Consider the following 24,634-nt stretch of genomic DNA (forward strand, 5'->3'; position numbering starts at 1 on the left):
CACAATTAATAACTAACTTCTCTTTGACTGCTGACAAAATATAAAAACAGTATATGGTGAATTGCAAATTTAACTCATATGAGAAGAATGTTTTAAGGGAGATTATTTTTGACACATTTGTCAAAGAGCTGTTGAAGCAACTGTGAAATTTTAACTAGAGAGTCCTAGAAAACCAAATGAATATTTTAATGAGGCAATTAATAATTTTAGGGAAATATTTTTAATAAAAGGCAACTGTGATCATAATAAATGATTTAACCCAATAGTAAACAATACAGTCAGTCCTCTCTGTCCATGGGTTCCACATTTGCAGATTCAATCAACAGTAGATGGAAAATATTTGGAAAAACAATTAGGGTGTTTACCAAAAATGTACATTTTCTTCTTGTCATTATTCCATAAGTCAGGCTCAGTGACTCAGACCTATAATCCTTGTGGCTTGGGAAAGATTGGGAGGATCGAGGTTTGAAGATAGCCTGAGCAAAAAAAAGTTCATCAGACACCATCTCAACCAATAGCTGGGTGTGGTGGTGTGGACCTGGTTTCCCAGCTTCTGTAGGAAGTCTTAAAATAAGAGGATCATAACTCAGGTTGGCTGGAAAAAAAGCAAGACCCTATCTCCAAAATAATCAGAGCAAAAAAAAGCTGGAGACATGGCTCAAGCAGTAGAGCTCCTGTCTACCAAGCTCAAAGCCCTGAGTTCAAATTCCAGTACTGTCATAAAAAAAGAAAACAAGAAAAGTAAAGAAAGAAATGTAGCATAAGAACTATTGACATCATATTAGATTTTATAAGTAATCTAGGGATGACTTAAAATATATAGGAGCACTATAAGTTATATGCAAATGCTATGCCATTTTATATAAGGGATTTGACATCTATGAATTTGGGTATCCTCCAGGAGTCCTGGCACCAATCTCCAATGAATACTAATGTATAATTATATTTATAATCATGACAAAATAAGCACTAAATATATTTAATCAAAAGTATGATGATACTATATTGAAGAAGAGAAAAGGTATGGGAAAGAGATACTGTTATTTACCATAATAGGAAATAATAAGTAATTTAATATTGTATCAGATATTATTGGAAATATTATACAAAAGACTTCTAAAAGAGCAGAAAATGATTGCCATCAAAGACTAGGACTGAGGAATGGGGTATAGAAAGGTGGTTTGGAGGACTGCAAGACATAAAGATTTTTCATGTTTATATACATAAACATTTTTGCTCTATTGTCTTGTGTTAATTTTCATATATACTCACATATAGAGATATATAAACATTTTCTTGGTGTTTGAAATTGTAAGAGTGTCTTCATTTGATTATTTTAAAGGTTCTATCAACCAGTCAGCACCGACAATGGAACTACTTGGAACAAAACTTTTGCCTGGCCTGGATCAGTTCTCTGTTTCCAAATTCAATTTGCCAAATGAAGCATGTACCCTTTGTGGGCAGTTTGTCAGACATGCATCTTGACAGGAACACTTGTTCCCACATTTCAGAAATAACAGCTCTTCTTTCAACACTACAGTATTCATCTGCCATGTTATTATCCAATCTGATGCTCTAAAACGGGTTTGGGACTTTCCTCTTGAACTCAGTCCATTGGGTTCCTACAGTGCATCCAAATTCAACTCAAAAGAATCACTAATCCAGTAAAGTTTATTTCTGAGAAGAGAGATTTGGTTTCTTGCCTTGAAATACCAAGATTAATTTATGTAACTGCTGGGAGGTTCCTTGTGCAATTGAGGCTTCAAACCAATGAGATGCACTTCTTTAGACGAGTGTTTCGGGGCATCGTAAACATTGTGGGTAATGTTCTATGCATCCGAGAGATTTATTAAGGAATCACAACTGACAATCCAAGATTCCAAAGGCATTAAACCTTGTAGAATTAGAGAAGTAGGGAAGAATAAGGTGGTAAGATATCTTATGTTCACATGGTTCAGTGACTTTCTCCAGTGCTCATCCTAACACATTCTGACTGTTTAAACCCACTTTCACCAAGTACTTCCATTTCTTTGGGGGAACTTTTCTGGGGGCCAAGCAAGTGACTAACTCTTCTTTGCAGTTTTTTCTTTTTGTGGGTTCCCTCAACTACTAATTGAGCAAGCTAAAGTCAGCGTACTAACACCTATACAAAGAATGAAAATGATCTTGATGTTTCACAATAAACTTGAGCTACTCTGCAAAGATCTGAGATTAAAAGGGGGGAAAAATCACCAAAGGGCTGGGCATAGGCTTTAAGTACTTTGAAGACTAGAACACGTGAGTGGTCAGTTCAACTGGTTGGGTCTTAGAAGTATAAATCTGATTTATCACTCTGCCAGTGCATCAGTCCAGGAGCAGTCATGAATGACCCAAGCTCCATTGTGGGTGAGGCTCTTGACAAAATTAGTCTTGCACATCCAAAGAGCAGTTGAATGAAAGGTTAAGAGTATGTGCTTCGAGTTCAAATCCTGAATCTTTTACATCCAATCCAAGTGATTTGTGCTCATTACTTAGCCTGTCTGAGCCTCAGTTCTCTTTGCTTGGGTATGAATACAATGATCATAATGAGATGCAAAGCACTTAGAAATGTGCCTGGAATATACAGTACCAGTCAATAATGATGATAGGGAGAAAATAGTTTAAATCTACTTTTATGGTACCTGTCAACCATGCATTCAAATCTTTTTCATAATCTTTTGTGACCTCACAAGCTGTGCTAGGTGCTGGGCTACGCATTTCATCACAAACTTGGAAGCTCAATGCCTCGACCTCGAACTCACTGGAATTCAGGGACAAAGACAGAATGTAAAGAACTAGTTTTACAGTGGGGATGGGGGACTGGGAGGGTGATCACTTCTCCATCCGGGAGAAATAAGAAGGAAGAGAGAGCAGACAATATTCAACTATACCCACATCTGAATTCCACCTTGGAACCTTTGACTTACTAAATAGGCATAAGCATAGATAAACAGTAACCATAGCTAATACTCAGCTGTATTTATTCTATGCCTAACAAAGTGTTTTAGTTATGTTAATGTATTTCGTCCTCCCCCATCCTCCCATGAAGAAGGCATGCTTATTATCCACATTTTAAAGATGAGAAATTGCAACAGATAAGTGAATTAGCTGGAATCATAAAGACAGTATGTGGTAGAAGCAGATTTCGATCCAGGGGAAGTCTGACTCCAGAGTCCAAGTCCTCAATCACTTTGTCAAGCTGTCCCTCGACAGAAGATTCCAGTGAGTTGGAACCTCCAGAGCAGACATAAGTACACACTGGGGAGGAGAAAGAAATGAGGCAGGGTAGGGTGGCAGGCATCCATCAAGAGTAGCCCTGTGTGTGTGCTCAGAAGTCTGGCATCATGGACCACTCAACAGTTATATGATAGTTTAGCCAACTATATGCAGAAACCTGAGTGTTTCACATAGGAAAACGCTTATTTCATTCACTCATTCATTCATTCATTTAACATTATACATTGAACAACTACTCTGTGCTGTGGATATAGGAAGTATCAAACCATAGTCCTTGTTTTCAGTGGAAAGAGATACTTAACTGTATGGCTAAGCTGACATAGACATTATAACAGACCTGGGGACTCCACAAAGGCAGGTGGAAGATGGGAGTGTCAGGGCACAGAAGGCTCCAGAGAGAAAGGTAATACAGTGTGTGTTGGGATCTGAGGCTCAGGCTACAGTGAGAGGATGGAGTAGGGAAGAAGGACTGATGAAAAAGTGAGAAGGTTCCACTGACCTGGGGAAGGGAGGAGGCAAACCAGTTGTGTTCCATAGAAAGAAGTGTGAGACTTGAAAGTAAAGTAGCAAGATCATCAGCATTGGGAAATCACCTTGACTATTCTAACCTGTACTCAGTGCCACATGCCTTCTGAACTATTTCAACCACGGCAGCTGTCTGACTTGCCTCTAGGCCATCAACTGAAATAATCACAGGGTTTCCTTTGGTTTGCTAGCAAAAACAATGAGGAACAGAGACGTTAAGATATATAACTAGAGCCAAGACCAAACAGGAATGTTCTCTCTTTGCCAGACCACCTTCATCTGTACACCTGCCCACAGCCCTGCTCCTACAAGAAGGCATGAGAAGCAAGTGTGGCTCCTATTTCCTTTTTAATCTTTAAAAAGCTGAAACATGGAATGCATGCTGGAATGAGATGGGAGACTTGGGTGCTAGGGGAAGTTGTGTCTTGCCTGATGACTCTGGACAGATCACTTTTTCTTATGCCTCAGTTTTATTTCTGTAAAAGGTTAAGCTTTGACTAATAGTTTGAAAACATTCTAGCAGGAAATCCCTTATTTTAAACAAAACTGCAAAGAACACTGAGCTCTAACACATAAGACATCTCCAAGTCAGGTGTGCTCTGATGGAAAACTTGGGAGCTGACAAAGATGTAGGAGGTGACTCACCTCAGGTCTCTATGGAAAACAGTGGAATATTTTAGAACCTTTCTGCACTGGCTGCTAAGGGGGAAGCAGGGAGGGCTGCCACTGCACTGGCTCAAGGGCTGGTGACAAAGCAGCTGAATTCAGGAGCAAGCCCATGTCCTAGAATGAGTCATGGGACTCGCGTGCAGGAGAACAGCACTGCTTGCCAATCTGTTCCCCAGGCTGTCAGGTCAAGGCTACAGGGCAAGAATCAGCTGGGATTCACTACTGGCTGCAAGTGACTGAGCTGCAGGCACTGGGGAGGAAACCCAGGAGCTCCAAGGACAGCAGAAGGACAAGTTTAAGGGGCTCTTAAGCAAGTGGCTTAGAAGACCCAGTGCAGGGGAAATAAGAGGGAGCCCCTATCCAGACTGACAGCACCTGCCACCCCCTCTTCCTATTTAAATCCCAGAGAATATCTGCAGAGTTTTAAAAAGTCCCATGGAAAGCAAAAGAAGATGTAGATCTTGCCCACTAGACAAATTTGACTTTGCCTTAGTACATTAACTCACTCAGGTCCTCATTCAGAAGGCCAATGAGAACACGGAACACTTCTCACACTGTGCGGTGGGAGGTAAATCCGAACAGCAAAGGTTTGAATTTCAAAACTTTTTTCAATACATACAAATACCTGAGAATGAATGATGGAGAGGGGGAGAGAGCGGTGTTTGGGGAGAGGGCAGAACAGGAGGGGACAAGAGACTATAAACAACAGCATGCACATATCAGAAATCTATAAATCATAGAAAGGGTCACAGAGAAAAAGCAAGTTTCCCCTGCAGCACATAAATTAACTTAGAAATAGTACTTTTAGTTTTAGTTAGACTTCTTAGGTCAACCTAATAGTTTTTCCTTTGGTTAGCTGGTATTATTTTAAAGCACAAAGCAACAACAACAAAAAAACCCCACACCCCACCCCCCTACAGAGGCAAATGAGGATTAGCAATTCGGTGTCCCCTCTCCCGCATCCCTGCGCCTGTCGGAGTGTCCCTGCTCTCTCCCCACCTAACCCTGGTCACTAGCGCACTGTAATTACTTGGGACAAATGCATACTTGTGGCTCCCCAGAAAGCCTGCAGGAATACATAAACATCATCATCTCACTTTAAAAGGAAAGCAAGCTGTATGAATTAGAAAAAAAAGTACTGTTACACAAGTTTAAAAAAAAAAAAAGCCAACAGTCTTACTTTGTAGTTAATGAACACAAATCACACGGTCCCGGAGACAGACGTAGGAACTGCAACGCCCAACAGCGAACTCTCTCCAGCTAAGAGTCTCCGGTCGCGGTGATCCCGGATATTTTTTGAAACAATCAAAGGCCGCCACTAAGACACGGACTCGGTTTTCCGTGGGTACCCGCAGCGGCTGCGAGGTCCCGCCACTAATCCGGGCGAGTTTGCGGAGACTTGCTCCCGGAGCTGCGGCTCCGCGGTTGCTCCGAGCTTGTAAATACAAGCTCCATGGACAAAGTCCCAAATGACATCACTGGCAGCTGCTTATTGTTGAGTCTTTATTAACTGACTGTCAAAAAGAAAGGAGGGGGTGGGGATCAAGAGTATCTTTTCTGCTGTAAAATCGGCGTCTTGGAGTGGATTCCAGTGATACACGCGCAAATAAGCCCATTGATTGACATTTTCAGAGCTTGGCTTCTCTGGAGAATCGCGTCCGCCCGCTGCACGCTGGATACACTGCAGACTTGGAGGAAAAGTTTGCAGTGCCAGGCGGCCCTCTCAGGTTGTTTACCCACCTGCACCACGTCAGCTTCAGAGTTGGATGATTCACAAGGATGTGACTATCAGTTGTGTTTTACATCACCTAACAATCTTTAATGTCACCTGTATACTTAGCTAGCATTTTGTCTAGATGGATTGACTTGAGTTGCAACTCTGTTTTAAATATACTCTAAAGTTTCTCAACTTGGGATAGAAGGAGGAGGTAGGTGCCCTGAAATCCATAAGGCAAAATTTTGTGTGTCATTGCAGTAGGAGATTGTTTTGTTTTCTAAGAATGCTGGAAGCTTTCCTCTGAGTATCAATATTTTAATAACCTGCCTGTGTTGTTCTTGCCCCATCATGTAATAAAATAAAATTAAAATAGAATAAAATAAAACAGTCCCTGCCAAATATCACCCATAATCTTAAAGAACACTGCAAACCCCACTCACTTTTCAACTCCCAAAATAAAAGGAAGCCCTCCCCTCCTTACTTTCCATTCTCTCATTGGATCTCTCTGTCAGCTGGTTCTTATGGTTTTTATAGTCCTATCCCCACCCTCCCCAGCCCCCCCCAGAGACATTCCACACATCCAACACCAACTCTCCACTATGAACCCAGCAGCCACTGTTTTCCTTCCTTCCTCTGGCCTGCTGTAATGATGCTTACTATTTATATTTATTTGCTTCTTTTTATATACTGACTTGTATTTTTAGTTTGTTTTGTAGCCATCTGTGTTCTGTCTCCCCTACTCAGTTTGAAAGATCTTCAAGAGCAGCCATTGTGTGGTTTATTTGTCTATCCCCGGTTGGTTGCAACTATAGGGAATCCCAAATAGAAATGCAGAGAGGGACGGGAAAGGGGAGCAGATCCCAGAGAATGGGGTATATGTTTAGACTCCGCCTACCCTAGGAAAAGGATCTCACATCTCACTACCTACCCCCACTGATGCTTGCTCCATGTCTGAATAGCAATTGACTATTCACTTGGTAGGGTCTCAAGACCTCCCAAATGTGCCATTTTCATGAAGGAATCAAAGACAGCACGTATCTCTATATCTCTAATGGGTCTTAAATGGACACAATGTTAATAAAAAGTAAATGAGAGGTATCTAAAGAGTTTACTCATATAAATTACTCATCAAACACAGAATTTCCTCTTTTCCATAGTGACCCCACAAATTTGTTGCAAAAGAACACTACGGTATAAGCTCAAGAATGACTATGACAGCATTATTTATAATCCAGTAAGGTAGATAACTTAAATATTCATCAATATGAGAAAAGGTAACATGAAGTAATTACATACCCTCACAGAGACGGAAGCAGATGGTTGCTTGTTGAGTGACTAATACAAATTGCAATATAGAATGTGGCATGAGCGGAGGGGAATTTGAGTTGTTAATGTTGACATTTTCACTTTTATGTTTCTGTACTGTTTGAATTTTATTTTCAATGAATCATGTGCCATTTTTGTTGCTAAGATAGTAAAAATAAAAAGTCATTATAATATAATTTCCAGAGTACATCTCAAGGAGCAGCCTAGCATTCCTTCACAGAATAGATGATCAATAAAGACATGTTAGTTAGATGAATGCATGTGGAGTCCCTCCTAAGAAGCAACAGTGTATAAGAATGGAAAAGGATATAAAAGAAGGGGAACAGGAAGGTAAAACAGGTTTTGTCTGGGGGTTGGTACCAGTAGGAGGGGGGAGGATATAAGGAAAAGGTGTAGGAGGGTGAATGTGGTGGAAATATTACGTACTCATGTATGAAAATGGAAAAATGAGACCTGTTGAAACTATTCCAGGAATGGGAGGAGGGGAGTGAAGGAGAATGATAGAGGGGTGAATTCGACTATGATATATCGTAAGAACTCTTTTTGTAACTATCACAATGTGTCCTCAATACAACAATAATAAGATAATAAAAACAAGAAGGGGAACCTGGTACTAGATTTTCTTTCCTGAACCAAAGACTGACTGCCTTCCCATTACATTTAGGAACTAATTCGAAAGCCTCTTAAACTCTGTCCACCTTAAGCAAACGATTGAAGTTAAGCACTCAGAGCATTAAGAGCTGGCCACTTTTTGACAAACAAAGGTCTGTTTAACAAACAGAGCTTTAAGAGGACACAGGTAGAAGCTGCTTTGATTTAGCTCACTGGTTGCTTTGCAAGAACTACAGGGAGAAGTCAGAAAACTTGTAGACGCACAGGTTTGACCAGCTCCTGTCATGGCTGGTCTAACATGACAGAAGCTCCAGGGGTGGTGAGGAAAGTCTACCCCACACTGGGTCTTCAGAGCCTTGTTAAGAAGGGATTTAAGGGCTTTCTCAGAGGCCTGGAGTCAACACCCAGGTCTGTCTACCCTCTATGCTGCCTAAAGGGCCCCTGTAGGAGGGTGTAAATCATACATTAGACACAATGTTTTTCTTTATGGGAAAAAATAAACTCAAGAAAAAAGAATGACTGAAAATTTCCACCCAGGTAAGATAGGTTTTTCAAGCATTATTTCCATTCCTCTGGGGAAAGCACACTGGTGTCTTGTCTTACTTCACAGTGAGAAGTTATCTTATGTTTGTAATACTTCACAAAACAGGAAAGCACACCCATATTTCTTGCATGTTGTTATTTTTTTTTATGGCCTACCTGTGACAGGAACCCAAGTCTGGATTCTGTTTAAATGCATGTTTGGAGCCCCTGGGGTGTGACGTGGGTCATACTTTCTCAAGTAAGAGTTAAACACAAGTATTAAACTTGACTTACAACTTGGTATAAAAGCAAATACAGAAAAGGTGAGGGTGGGAGACAGACTGTCTTCCCCACCTATCTCTGCCAGCGCATCACCAATGCTGCTGCAGAAATCACCTCCACCTGCTGAAATGTTTGGCCCACCTTCCCCTCCTGCATCGCAGGCCCTCCTCAGGTGATGTCCTGTCTCCCCCAGTCCTGCCCTCACCAGTCAAGGATTGCCAGGCAGTAAGAACATAGGCAGACATATGTCTATTTACCTGCGTTTCCTTTTTTAAGTCTTCCATTGTATTCCTCACATTTAAGTGTTTTCTGTCTTAAACTGGAAAATCCCTAAAGTCACAGAGGGTAATTAGATCCGCATGGTGTGAAAAACAAGCAAAGATGCCACAGCACTGCTTCCTGGTGATGATCTTGTCTTACAAGGGGCATACCAAGACCACCATTGCAGGCTCAGTTTCTACCTCCAGGGTCTGATCTTCTCCCCCCACCTGCTCCCTCACCTCCATGAACAACTACAATGGCCATTTCCTAAGCATTTCTATGTGCCATTTTCTTTTCGTATATCATCTAATTTACCCTTAAAATAACTCAGTGATTTACATACTATTTTCATCAACTGGGGGCACTGAGACCCAGTGAGATAGGATATCTATGAATATAATTTGAATATGATCACAAAATAACCAGCAGTACAACCAGTACTTCAGCTTCAGTCTGCTGGACGTTCTATTGTACCAGGAAACCCTAGATTCCTCTGATGGGTGCAAATATTGAAAAGAAAGTTGGTATACCAATATGAATAGTGATGAATTGAAAGTAGATTTATATGGCCATCATTTAAATCCCCAGTTTTGAGTCCTCTAAACAGATATTTGGCAGTGGATACCCAATAGAGCTTCAGATTTCAACTCCAAAAGAATTCAACTTCAGCTCCTTCATATAACCCATCCTCTCTGCTTAGCTCTTCCAAAAGGAGACCTGCTGGAGGCCTCAAAGACAGGTGAAAAGGGGATGTGAGTGAGACTCACAGAGCTCAGTCCCAAAGCATTCTCCATGCCCTTTGAGGTGAACAAGACCCACTTGTATGTAGGAGAAAATACTGGAGAGCAGGCTTAGGCATGTGTACCACCTGCTTCTGTCACACACAGAGCTTCCGATAACTCGTATTCCTCTGCTCCAATATCCACTTCTACTGGTAGAGCTAATGGTTCTACCAGCACTTACCAGACAACCTGTGGCTAGGCAGTAAGCCCTGGAAGAGCTGACATGATCAGAAACAGGAAACTGAGGATAATTTACAAAAGGTAGGATAGGAGCGCCTCAGCACCCACCAAACAAATGAACCTGGCTTTGAGAAAGAGAGTCTCTAAGGGCCTTGAGAATCTTCAAGTTTTTAGCATTTGGCTCACCTCATTCTCTAACAGATGGTCCTCAGACCATATTTTGAGAAGTACTGATGACAAAAGGGAAATAAATACATGGTTTTCTAGTCTATCTTCAGACATTGATTTAAAAATCATATAGCTTTTTCCAGGTTCTCTGGGAGAGACTACTGTGATCAATTACAAAATTCCTGATAACCATCACCTACCATATATGACACAAAGTTTTGGTACACAGAGTGTAACTTGGAAAAGACAAAACAGGTACCACATTGAAGACTCCCAATACATAGTGGGATAAAGACATTTATAGGCTTTAGTCACTGCACATGTCATTGTAGCCATACACACAAATCAAATGAATACAAAACCCAACCATAAAGTAAGTGTAAGGAGTTCCAACAAAGTTCAGATTACTCCACAATGACCACTTTGATGCATTTCATGACACATCAAATGTCAAGCTTACAGATGCTTTTTTTCCCCTCTTGAAGGAGTAAGGGCTGCTTGCTGGTACCCTTGATACATGTGTAGTTTGCCTACTGGGTTGTTGATACCAATGGAATACCAAGGATCTTTGGAGAGGGGGCTGATTATGGCAGGAAAAGGTGGAGGGGAAAGCTCTAAAATTTGACCTCCTTGGAGAATCTGCCTGAGACCTGAATATTCACCTAAAAAAAAAAGAAGTATTATTTCCTCATCCATTTGCTTTCTCAGCTGGTGCAAACTCCAAGCCCAACCCAGAGAGGTACAGTGAGGGTTAATATTTCTAAAACACTGAAGGCTCTTGATGAAAGGCTCTGTGTAAGTATAAAGTATCACTGTGAAGTTGGAGGATTTTATTTCAGCCTCTTCATTGTGTTGTTGACAGTGCATACTGTGAGTTTGACATTTTTAACGACTTTGGTTGCCCCAAATAAAAAGGCTGGGGAAAAGGAGGTGGGAAAAGGGAATGGGGAGGGGCGTAATCTTCCCCTGACTTGATTTTATACAAATCCAATGCACAGCATTAAAGTCCCATTTGCAAGCCACAGTCCAACAATGCTGCTTCATGGATTTATGTAAATTCATTAACTACAAGATGCAAGTTGTATTCCTTTTAACCTGAGAAAAGAGTGCCTGAAACCAGAGCCTGGGGGCGGCCACAAGGGATATGGCTGTGTGTAAATTGAGGGACCAACTAATTTTGTGGCCCCAAGTTCGATTCTCACCAGATTCTGAGAGGCTATTTATTAAAGCCAGTGACAACACTAAGGAAAGGAAGAGGTTGGGGATAGCCAATGACCTTTCCCTGGGAGAGACCCTCTTATTGTGTGATTAGCTTATTGTGTGATTAGCGGCCTTCAGTGAATGGCATTGACAGTTCCTAAGGCTCAATGAGGCTCTGAGTTCCCTGCCCCCACCAACTCACAATAGTCCCTGACAACCGCCAGAACTGGGAAGAGGAACTCCCAGCTGATAGCATGTGAAGATGCCCCAGAGAGAAGTCAAGGATGCTCTGCCTTTCCCAGGGGTCCCCAGGAGCCAGACTTCCCTGCCTGCATTTGCCCAAGTGGCCAGCAGAGCCCTGGGCCACTCAGCCAGTCCCTGGGCTCCTCCTTTCAAGCTGACAATGCTTCTCAAGTTAAAAGGACAAAAGTGGTGGGAGGGAAAGCAAGTCAGGGGTCTGCTGAGGGCTGGGCTGGAGGAGGGCTGTGCCTTCTTTATTTTCTTGGGAAGAGCACACACACACACACACACACACACACACACACACACACAAACACACACATGAATTCTTTTTTTCTAATGGCCTGATACTTTAATATCCAGAAACTCCTTATTTTCATGGCAAATATTTTTAAAGGGTCCTATAGAAAAGATCTCCTTGCAGATCAGAGGTAGAGTGACAGAGTCCTCTTCACAGTCTGTCCCCAACTAGACAGTCCTGGAAAGTCAACAGAAATGATGGGAGAAGATAGGAGAATCAGAGGTTTCAAAATGCACCTGTTTAAGCACAGCTCTGATGAGCTAACGAGGTAAGGCTGAGCTGCCCTAGGTGGGCTTTTTTACATTTAAGCAGAGATTGCTGTCTTACCTTGTCCTTTTCTTTCTTTTCCTTCTTCAGAGATCCCTCTTCCAAGCCATTTATCAAATGTAGATTATCATACCTGACTCCTCTCCAAGATGTACTCAGCATCACTTAATAATGGTGAAAAGTACATTGGGAGTTCATAGAAAGTAATATATTATTGTCTAACAAATGTCATGTAAATTTGAGGTATACACTAATCCATTAATGTTCAAAACCATTATTTTTAATTTGTCATGAGTTTGCTCACTCACTCACTGAGTTCTTCACCAGTTTGCAGTTTACATAGCAGGTTTTCAGTGAGCACTTACTGGTCTCCAGGCTCTCCATACATTTTGGGGTCTGAGTAGCTATAGTCATAGAATATCCCCTAACATCCCCAAAATTACCTCCAACAGCCTCTCCTATGTCAAGATTCTGCCTGGCTTCCTCTATTTCCTGTTGAAAGTTCTCTACTTCCTACAGTAATGTAAACTTCTGCTCTATTCTTTGGTTTCCATCTGTCTTGCCACCCTTCCTTCCTTTAGCATTGTCCCATACCCTTGGAGAAATCTCCTTTTTTTACTCTACCCCTCCCTGTAGAAAACATTTTCGCCTAACAGTGAAGTCTGCACAAAGCAAAGCTGGATTGAGTCTTCTAGGACAGCTCCATCTTTCCAACAGAGGACATAAATATATGCTGCTTAGATTCCTATTTAGGAAGCAGAAAACCCACAGCTGTCAGCTCCCTTGGATTTGCCTTGCCCAAGGTCCTATTCTTCCCATACTAGCCACGGGGGATACTAGCCACGTCCATTTAGTGATAGATGTAGGAATACAAAGGCTAGTAAATTCTAGATTGACTCAGGTCACTCTGGAGGCTATGTCCATCACATGATCGCCTACAGGGTCACCTGAGGTTCTGTGGGGCCTGCACCACAGCTCCCTAAATCCTAGTCATTAAATACAGTGCCAAATACTTGCCCACATTTCCATGGGTGTCATTCCTAATCAATATCATGCAATGCCCTTATCCAGTCAATATACAAACTCCATTTTAGTGTTTGCTTCTACACACTTATATCATGACCTCAAATCTTGAAAACTTTACCTATAATAAAAGGAAAGAATGGTTCCTCCAGGCCCCCCAGTAATATCTGCTTTCTTAGATAATTAGGACACTGAATCAAGGTGAAAAATTCAAATCTGAAAAACCACAGGGCTCATGGTAAAGAGGCAACCCAATGGATAATGGGAAAGAAACACTCACTTTATGCAAAGCAGACAGCAGTTTAGATGATTAAATATATATAAAGTCAAATAACAATAACAGTAACTGTGTTGGTCATAAACATTTATATAGCACTGAAGATATGTTCCACACCTTTATATGTCTTAATTTATTTAATCTTCACCATAATCATGAGTTAGGTTCTATCATTACAGTGAAGAAATTGAGGCATACATAGGTTGAAAATAATATATTATAGTATAGGCCTTGATTTGTCTGGATTCTGGCCTAGCCCCTATCCCTCCTTCATGAGGCAGGAGACGAGGGTTGGCAGCATAGGCCGGAGTGTGAAGAGAGATAAGTGGGCATCTCTGGCCAAAGTATATACTTTAGATACAGAAATGCAGACAGGTCTTGTCAGAAATAGGAAAGAAAATTGCCTCAGTGGAAGGAAATCAAGTGATAAAATTCATGCCTTCATCCCACTTATGACAATCACCATTGTCCCCATCATCAACGTTTTGACACCATTCCTTTTTCCCTAGATAAGGAAATCCTCTGTGTTAAACTGAGATACACCCAGACTTAATTTTAACCTCCATGTAAATGTCCCTGTGGATATTCCATATATATATACACACCTTTCTCTCTCCCATTGTAGTTTCACTCAGTTAATGTAATCCCTTAAATTCCCAGAAAATAGGATGGATAAAGAAACCTTAAGTATTTTTGGTTTCACACATCAATGCAAAAAAGTGAAGATGAAATTGTTTTCCTTTCCTTTTATCCAACTGTGGTACTGCAGAGAAGCTAGACAAAAAATAATGAGCCCACTGTAGGCATATCGATCCAAAGGTATGGGGCAAGCCATGGACTCATTTTCTGATTCTCAGGAGGCCACAGACTTCCAGCTTCCCCTAGGGAATTGTTTGCTCACCCGTGAGTTACCATTAAGCTGGGATAACCCAGCTCACTGCTGCTTCTTAGAGATGAATTTTTTTAAACCCCACTCAACCTCCTGCTTCTCTGCAGGAGAAAATAGAAAAAGATGAAGATAAATAATGTTTTTAGAAATCCTACACTGCAAATTATTCATACTCCAAGGCTTTGGTCAAGGAGGGTTTAAATTCCTGTACTTCTATTTCTCTGAGTTCTATTATTCAGATGGCTGTGGAAATTGAACCCCAGGCTAGAGGCATGGGAGAGAAAACAGCTCTGTTCTCTTTTACCATGGAAACCCTCTGCACTACAGGGTGCTAAGAAGAAATGAACAGCTTTAATAACTTCAGGGGACGGCTGCCTCCACCTAGTACCATAATGGAGTTATGGTATGCCATAAATTGCAGGCGTCCAATGTAGACTGTCTTTTAACGGCTCAGGGAAACCTTTTATTCACTTAGAACAAATTAGCATGGTTTATTCCCAAGGCAGATTAAGCATTTCCTTACAAGCTTTAATCACCTCTGGGCACCATAGAGTGCACTGGACAGAGATCTTCCTAGATAAGGGAATGTTTGTGAATGGACTTTGCTTTTGCCTATGGTAGATCCATCCTGAACACACAACCATACCATCAAAGATAATTCTCATTACAATTGCTTTCTAAGATCATATCATAAACATATGTGCCAATATGTCAAGATCTGACCCATCTAGAATATATAACCATCCAATATAAGTCCCCCTATAAGTACTTTTGGGAATAAGTACTTCCAAACTCAATAGCTACTTGTAATCAGCTACTCAAAAGCTCAGCTCACATCCTTTTTCTTCTCTTTCCTTTCAATCTTCTTCCTCTTTCTCTTGCCCATTCTTCTCATATGATTTAAGTAAAGAACTTATTAATATCTACCTTTGTCCCTCATAGTCATTCTTATTCAGAACTCTGTTTCTGAAGGAATGATCTCATCACAAATTAATGCTCCATTGCTTCTAAAATAAATCTGTATTGAATGATGACATTTGTTTCTAACTGTTCAGTATGAGTTTAAAAAAATTTTTTTAAGTAAACTAGGGAAGGAAATGTCTCAAATGCATTTGGATCCCCAGTGAATAACATTAAAATGCTTTCCACTACTAAAACATGGTTATCGAATTGGATGCCCGTACCTCTTCCTTTCCCAGTTTGTTTCCTGTTTGAGGGATTGTTCTTATATAGTGTGACCTCCTTTATCCGTAAATACTGGACAGTGCAGGCTCCACTGTTCAGTGGGTGCGATCTCACTGGCTGTCCTGAGGTCCAGGTGTCACTTTGAGATACATCTGGCCCAGGGTCCTTGGCAAGCCAACTGTGACAGGTTCCTCCAACAGCTGCAGTGGCTGGCCTGCACTTCCAGGTGATTAAATAATCCTGCTTTCTGGCCTGCTTGTGTGTTTGGATTGGAGCCATTTCCCTGGAATGGAGCTGAACGAAACATGCTGTCTGCTCACTGCCTACAGCACAGTGTCTGTGGGCTGAGGTCTCCCCTGCAATTGTGAAATGTCCTCTTTTTTTCCCCAGGCCACTCAAGTCTGGAGTTATCACAGATGTATCCCTGGAAATATAAGAACCTCCCATCTGCCCAAAATAGTGATGAAATTTCACTTTTCTTTGTAAGTAATTATTAAAGTTGATAGCTCTGCTTTGAAAAGCAGGGGCTGTTTCTAATTCTGGCTTGAAAACATTTCTTCCTGGCAATATTGGGCATTCCCATGTAGTGTACATTCAACTTCATGTGTGCACCAGGTGGAGAGATGGATCAGGAAAGAGGTTTATTCAATGTATTTACATTTTCCAAAGACATGACACCATGTTCTGGAGAAATAATGAAAAGACTGCCTTCTGGTGAAGCTTAATGCTGATGATATGCAAATATCCAAGGCCTCCCATGAATAAAAACACAAATTCACAACAGGTGGGGGCTTAATTTATTAATAGTAAAACTGTTGCAAGGAGGTGCTACAGACAAGTGGCCTTGAAGGTGTGCTCAGGACTTCCACTATCAATATCATTCAAGAGAATAATACAAATGCCAATTTTCAGGCCCAACCTTAAACCTACTGAGTCAGAAACATTCTAGGTGGGACCCAACAATGGTTCAGCCACAAGGAGATTCTGAAGCATGCTAAAGTTTGAGAGCTACTGTCCTTGCTAAATGTGGGGCTTGGTATGATCTAGTTAGGCAAGCACAAGTGTTGTTCTGGAGAGTCTGCATGCATGCTCTGAATAATCACTCCATCAAAATCCACTCCTAACTCAGCTAGATCTAATCCATGCTGCTACTATTCTCTCCTAAAAGGTGCTTCTACCAGATGTTTAGTTCCCTGCTCCCCTGCAGTTATTACAATTCCTCCCCCAACACAAGCAGTAATGAGCTGATGATTCGATTCGCTGTAGCATAGGCAGCTCTGCTGATATCCAGTTGTATCGATTTACCATTCAATTCTTTTCAAAATTTCTCCAAGGGACAGGAAGAAATGTTCCCCTTTTGAAGATGAAGAAAATTGAGATTGCCAATTTTGGTGTTTCAAACTACACAATATAAGAGCAGTTCTGGGTTCATCCTTTGATATAGTGAGTATTGTATGTCCAGTCTCCTGGTTTCATGTGAAATCTCAAAACTGTTTCTTTGAACTTTACTCAGCCTTGGCCAGGTAAAAGGTCGGGGTCTGGATATACTGGCTTTTGTTCATAAAATTTTCACAGCTAAAAATCATCTTGCAGAACAGAATTTGTAATGATGCCCAAAGTTTTTGAGGCCTGGTTGACATGGATGTCTTCTTGCAATGCTAACAGGAGTTGTAACCTGCACAACGCTCTGGAAGGCAATTTGGTATATCATGTGGCTTAGTAATTATATTTCTTGGAATTGACCAAAAGGAAGTAAAAAACAGTAGAGAAGAAAACAGTAAAAATTATTAATGTATAAGAAAGTTCTCTGCCATGTATTTGTAAAAGTGAAAAAAAATCTACATTTCATACAACACAGAATGGTTAAATAAACTAGCTTTTCTTCTATAAGATGGTCATTTATAAGCAATTTTTGGCACAAGTTATTAAATAATAGTCAGAAGATAAAGTCAAATAAAATAGAATATAAGATTTTATAAATAGTAAAATGCCATTTTTTTAAATTATGAGTTAATGCACACATGTAATCATAATCCATTTGTACTTGTGCCCAAACATACACATTGAAAGAGATAGTAACAGACAATATTTTAGGATGGTTATACGTGGGTAAATGTGCATTTAAGAATAGTTTTCATAAATCCATAATATGTTACTTTTATACATAGGCAGGGATATTTCTCATAAGAGATATGATCACTTACATAAACAAATAGAGATCAAGGACAGGTTTGTCTGAATCAAAGCTGTTCTTTGCACTCTGCTGTGCCCTATTTCTGATAGCTTAAGTGGTTTGACCCATCTTGAGTGAGGAATGCAAGCCAGGCCTTCTTACTTGTTTACACTTTTGCAATGAACATCATAAGATAGCATTTTGTCATAGATCATAGACCACTTTCACCTAGATTTCCTCAGTGTGTTTTAAGAGGCTAAGGATATAAAATTATAATTATTGAATGCATACTATGCATTAAGCATACGCCATTTTATAGATTACTTCAGTTAATAGTTTTCATGACAACAATTCTGTTATGCATACTATTTACTCTATTTTACAAATCAGGAAACTGAGCTCAGGAGTTAGTCCTCTGACCTGTATACACAGGTAGAAAGTATCAAAGTCAGAATTCAAGCCATCTGTTGAACCACAAAGTCTGTCCTCTTACTTTCTCTATTCTGAAATATTTCTGGAGAAAAAGATTTCCCCAGCTCCTTCCATCTTTCACTTTGGCATCAAGTTCACATGTTTTGGCATAAATAGTACCTTGGCATGATGCTCATCATTAAAAAATAAAAAGTGAGAACAAGCACCACTGGTTTGTAAGAGCCTGGGGTGGGAGCACAGGCAGATATTAGAGATAATGGGGAGATTTGGCATTTCCTCCTCAGTGTCTTTAGCATAAAGCTCATTAAAAACTGAAGCACTCAAAAGTAAAAGTGCATTCAGTTACAATTAACTCGCACCCTTAGTAGGGCCTCATTAAATACTTAAGCATTAATGATCAATCAAAGCCAAGTATTCTCTAGAAATCTAAATGCTGGTGCCTCAGAAGAGTTTAGCAATCTGCCAACACAGGTGCCACGTGACTGGTCAGGTAACAATGTATTCACTGGATTCTTAATCACTTCCATTCCTTCTGCTTCCAGTTCTGCCCAACTTCTGACCTTTCTGGGCTTGACTTGTGCATTTATCTCCTTTCTCTCAGCCTTGAGACCTGATGCTTGATGCTGGTAACTTACCATCACCTTGTCTGCCTCGCTCTACCATCACTTATACTTGTTCCCAAGCTACATATTATTGTGTCTTCAGGAAAAGAGATACCATATTATTCCTTAAGGACAGTGCTCCCAGTAGGTTCTCCTCAAATAAATGGGAACCAGACATTTTCAGTGAAGCACTGGGAGAAGAATGCTAGCTAGCCATATTCAGTTTACTTTCTCTTACTTTCAGAGTGGTGTTATGAGCAGATGGTGGCTAGATTGATGTGTAAGAAACCTGGGTTAAATTCAGTTGGTGCTCTATCTTATTTTAAGACAGTGATATCAGACACACACACACACAAATTGGCTTCAGGACTAGGTGGGTGGCATAAGTGAAGAGCAGGGTGGGCCCACTAGGGAGTGATGTGGACTTTGATGAACTGGAAAGTACATGGGAGGCAATAAGCATTCAGATCCACAGTTTTAAAAGACTAATTAGGTAATAAAAGAGGTCTGAGGACAGTTCACACTCTCTGAATTGGATGATCAATATTCTGATCTCAATTTACTGAACCTTTATCAAAACTTGAATTCTGGGAAAGTAGATAAAGCCACTCTTACCAGGAGCACGCCCCTGTCCCTAATCCAGCAGGCAACTTCGAATACCCATGGAGTTCTCTCCTCTTCCCAGCATGAACAGGCTGGCACCATTTTCACTATAGTATCAGTCATCATATTTTTCAAGAATGAGCAGTGAGTAAGAACAAGAACTCAGGAGTCAGGTTGCCTGGGTTGGAATCCTGGCTCCAGCACTTATCGCTAAGTAACTGTGGTAAGTTCCTTAATCATGCCTCAGATCTATAAAATGGACAGTCTAATGATAGTACTATCTCATAGCATGGTTGTAAATTACTTAGAACAATGCCTGGCATGCAATAAAGGCTCTGCATCAGTGAATAATCATTGTATGACCAACTGAAGTGCCTCAAGCCTGCTTCTGAGAAGACAACCTGAGTACAACACACCCAGTTTGACAGGAGATAGTGGAATGAAAAAAATCTGGAACCAACTGTATGTTTCTGGGGAAAGTATTGATGCAGATGGCAGAAGAGTTGTTAAGCTTTGTGCATAGTCTCCATTTAAAGGAAGGATGGGAAAAGTCTTAGGGGTAGCAGAGAGTACCACACAGCTTGAAATTGGGTTTGTTCCAGTCTCACATGTGGACAGCATAGGCGAAGAGTTTGGCCCCAACCAGCTTTCCTGTTCTTTAGGGATGGTGTTTACCCAGCATTTCCCTTTCCAGCATCTTCCTTGAAGTCACTGTAATTTAAAAACAACTCACCATCAGCCTCCAAACCATACCTCTCTCTCCTCAGAGCTCCCAACTAGAAAATCACTTTCTTCCTAACTCTAACAAAACACTAATATTTCACAAAGAAGCAGTCTGGTTTAATTAATTCACAGGCTAGCTGACTAATCATCACGCTGGAATTTTAAACTTTATCCTATGTGAAGACCTTTTAGTCCCTCTATACAATGTTTTCAAACCATGTTTCATAACCCATGAGCAGTTTAATGAGTCCAGGCCATCATTTTATTAATAAAAGAAAATAGAAAAAAAGAGTAAGTAAAAAGAACAAAATGAGTGGATATCATGTAGGAAGAGTGTGTGTTTGTGTGTGTGTGTGTGTACATGCATACACACTCATGCACATGAGTACAAAGACACATACATATGAGCAAGCTGTTATAATAAAGTATTTTTCTTATTGGCCATGATTAAAAGAGTTCAAGAACTCTAGCTCTAATGAAAAGTCCAAGAGACCGATATGCTTAAGTTCTAACCTAATGGGATACATGATTTCCTTCTTATTTTTCCCTCCCTCCTCTCCTTTTTTCCCTCTCTCCCTTTCTTCTTCCATTTATCAAAAAAATTATTGAGACCCTATTGAGAGTCAGGCAATGTTCAAGCAGTCAGGTATAAAGTGAATAAACCCCATAAGTTCCCATGCTCAAGAAGCTTACATTGTAGAAGGAGAAATGCAGCAATAAAGACATAAACAAAACTACACATACCACGTAAAGTAAAGATGAGTGTTATGGATAATAAGCAGAAACAGTGGGGGTGGAGAAATAGTGGGAGTTGGAAAGAAAACATTTCTCTAATACAGAGTCATTTATATGTAGAACATGTTTGTAATGGTGGAACTACTCTTTGGCACTCAGGGGAGGAGGGAAAGGAAAAGAGAATGACAGAGAGTCAACAATATTGAAATACATTACATCAGGGCAGGCAGAGGAAATAACAATGTGTACTGAAAGGTGTTGAATAATGGGGGTTTGGAGAGAAGGGGTAAGGCAGAGTAACAAAGGGGATTGAACTGACCAAAGTAAAGTATATTCACAGCATGGATACATCAAGAGACCCCTTTGGACATTGACTTTGGAATTAAAAATGAGAGATAGGACTGTGAAATAGGTACAGGTGGGGGGTACTTGCGAGTGGGGGATGGTGAATAGAAGAGATGAAGGTGAGGGAATATGGTTGATGGACTTTACATACATACATGAAATAGAATGGTAAAACTTCTTGCAACTGTTTTAAGTGGAGGGGGGCCAAAGGGGGGAGATGGTGGGGGCAATCTAACCAATACACAATGTAAGGCTATATGGAATTGTCACAATGAATCCCCCCTGAACAATGAATATATGCTAATAAAAATGAAAAAAGTGCATAAGAAAGGACAAATTAAAAAAAAAAAGAACTGAGAAAGCAAACTATGAGAATATTTAGAGACAAATGTTCCAAGCAAAGGTACCAATGGAGCAGAAGACCTGGAGAAGAATTGCAAGAAGCCGGCATGCTGGGGAAGGAATGAGGGAAGAGTGGGTAGGAAATGAGATGGGGTGGGTGGTAGAGACCAGACAGCCATTGTATACAAGGTGATGGATCTGGCTTGCATTTGAAGTAAGATGTGAACCCTCTAGTGGATTTGGAGCAGAGGGCTGACATGACCCTGCTAATGTTTCTAAAGGAACACTAGGACTGCCAAGGAAAGATGAACTACAGAGAGGCAAAAGAGTATCCAGGGACAAGATAGGGCATTTTTTTTAATGTAGGCAGTGACATGGCAAGTTGCTACAGGCAAAAAGGTAGCAATGGATATATTGGGATGCGCTCTGAGTTGGGATATACTTTAAATGTAGATCTGAGACACTGAGGAACTAAATGCTAATTTCAAAGAAATTAAAAAGGCAACAGGAATAAATCCAAGGATTTTCCTGAGAAACCAGAAAAGTGAAGTTGTCTTTTCTGACCAGGGGAAGCCTGTAGGAGAGGCAGGTTTCATGGGGATATCAGGAGTCCACTCTGGATAGGTTAAGGTTGGGGTGCCTATCAAACATCTAAGCTTGGAATGTCCGGTAGACCACAAGACACACAGACCTGGGGTTCAGGAGGGAGACTCAGGATGGAGATAGAGGTTGGGGAGTCATCAGTATACAACTATTATTTAAAGTCAGGAGGCTCGATGAGATCACCAAGGAAGTGCACATAAATAAAGAAGAAAAGATATTCAGACAGTGAGGTAATGTTCAGGCACATTACGATCTCTTCATGCCCACCAGATGGCCAAAGCCCCTTTACATGTATGTGGGGAACCATCCAGAAATATCTGGACCACTGCACCAGGAAGGCTGCCATTCCTTCATTTAATAAATATTTATTGACTGCCTACGGGGCCAGGCATTCCTGGCCTCAGAGAGAAAACAAGACGCCTCTGAGGAAAAGAGAAGACTCCCTAATGTATATGAAATTCACAACTGATGTTATTTCCATAGGTAAAAGACATGTAGTTGAACCTCTCTCTGCTGTCTTAAAGTGGCTAGGCAAGCAGGCTGTGGTCAATAAAGGAAGACGAAAGGGCTAGGCTGAAGCTCCTTCCCATGCAGGAGACACACTTTAGAATTCTCTCTCCTGCCTTCCTTTCTATTAACCACTCCCACTCACCACCACCACAGCCTTGCCTTGCTAAACTCCAGAACCTTCTCCCAAGGAGTATCTACTTGACTGGACTTGCCTCACAGGACACTCTTCCTCATTTCAAGACTTCCATGAAAAGTGATGAGGTTGGCTGTGGGTAGGGGATCCTGGAAACCACAAAACCCTGCATAAAACAATAAAAACTCCCAAAGGAGAAGTAATGGGTGGATTCCCAGCTTAATAGATTGTCTTGTGTCTCTAAACACCATGACTAAAACAGTCTTATTGCTTACAGGTGCCCCTTATAAGTACTCCAATAGGTAATAAATAGGTACTCCTTATAGGTAACAAATGGCTCCTTTCGCCAAGCTGTCCAGCTCACAGAAGTAGAAGACATGGTTGTAGGCAGTTTTCTTGATGCCTTTTCATTGTTCTGAAAGTTTGTTCACAAAGTGTATAGAATTGTGAGAGCATAGTGTGTGTGTGTGTGTGTGTGTGTGTGTGTGTGTGTGTGTGTGTGTGTGTGAGATAGAGGGGTTGTGTCTTTGCGAATTTTCTGGGTGTTGTGTATATGAGTGGTACATGTTGTTTGTGTTGTGTGTAGAGCATATGTACATGTTATGTGTATGACTCTGTGTGTGTGTGTGTGTGTGTGTGTGTGTAAGTGTGTGTATGTGTGTGTGTGTGTGTGTGTCCAGATCTGTATCATTCCTGTGCTGGGGCTCAGATAGCAGAGAAGATAAAATAAAGCCAAAAACCACTAGCAAGGAACTTCCTACCAGCCTTGCAAGGTGAAGAAGTAGGGCCGCCTGTCAGGCAAGGCAATGAATCATTGCTGTAGATACTAGTGATCAACATTAAACTAAGAGCCCAAATAAACAGCAAGGGCTGAAGTGGGGCCTCATAAAGTGCTTGATGGCTGAGTTTCCTTTCCTGAGGAGGCCGTGTGTTTGTCTACCGAAGTTTCATGAAGTCACATGCCTCAGAAAACAGCTGCCCCTTTCTGCTGTCTCCAACCCTTTCCAAATGGATCATTTCAGCATCTCCCACTGTACTGAAAACAAACCCATGTGTTTCCAGGAGGGCGAGAGGACTTGGGGTCCAGAGAATTGTCAGAGACAGGAGGGAAAGAATAGTCTGAAAATCCTGGCCCTCTATAAACAGCCTGGAGAAAATTTTACAGCAAATTGGCACTGTGAGCACCCAGTTCCATCACACCCAATGCAGAGTTCTTGGGCTACACACACAAAAATGTAAGGACACCTGAACTTGCAAAGAACTTTTCCTCTCATAACAACCCTGCAAAATGGGGTACTGGAGCTCAATTTAATGTCACAGAAGCAGAACCTGAAAGGAGAACCAGGCACCCAAATCTTTTATCTCCTTTTTTGGGGGGGATAGGGGGATGGGACAGGATTTGAACTCAGAGTCACACTTGCAAAGCAGGTGCTCTACGCCTGATCCACACCTCCAGTCTATTTTGCTCTGGTTGTTATGGAGATGGGGGAGCTCTTCAACTATTTGCTCAGGCTGGCCTTGAACCTTGATCTTCCCGATCTTAGCATCTCAAGTAGCTAGGATTACAGGTGTGAGCCACTGGTGCCTGGCTTTCCTCTAATTTTTATCATAAAAATAATACATATCTGTAATATCAACAACTTTTTCAAAGTACAGAGAGCTTAAGGCAAAATGTGAAAATTGTGCTCATTTCCAGGATTTCAGAGTCGGTTGTCAAAAGTAATTATTGCTAAGCATGTCTTACATGTCCTT

The 24,634-nt window shown here is 41.0% G+C and overlaps 1 protein-coding gene across 5 annotated transcripts in view; it reads right to left on the minus strand.

Annotated features, from left to right (window-relative positions):
* The window catches only part of Nckap5 (NCK associated protein 5), a 927,122-nt gene that overhangs the window by 828,584 nt on the left and 73,904 nt on the right, over positions 1-24,634 (minus strand). The window contains exon 1 of one of the 5 annotated variants that reach the window (XM_074070600.1): positions 5,630-6,631. The exons of 2 other annotated variants lie outside the window; for them this stretch is intronic. The gene's annotated coding sequence lies outside the window, so the exon portion shown is untranslated. Of the gene's footprint in view, positions 1-5,629; positions 6,632-24,634 lie in introns of those variants that run through there. 2 more of the 5 variants (XM_074070590.1, XM_074070607.1) reach the window with 2 other exon arrangements.

The sequence above is a fragment of the Castor canadensis genome, chromosome 4 (assembly GCF_047511655.1).
Source record: "Castor canadensis chromosome 4, mCasCan1.hap1v2, whole genome shotgun sequence".
Taxonomy (NCBI): Eukaryota; Metazoa; Chordata; class Mammalia; order Rodentia; family Castoridae; genus Castor; species Castor canadensis.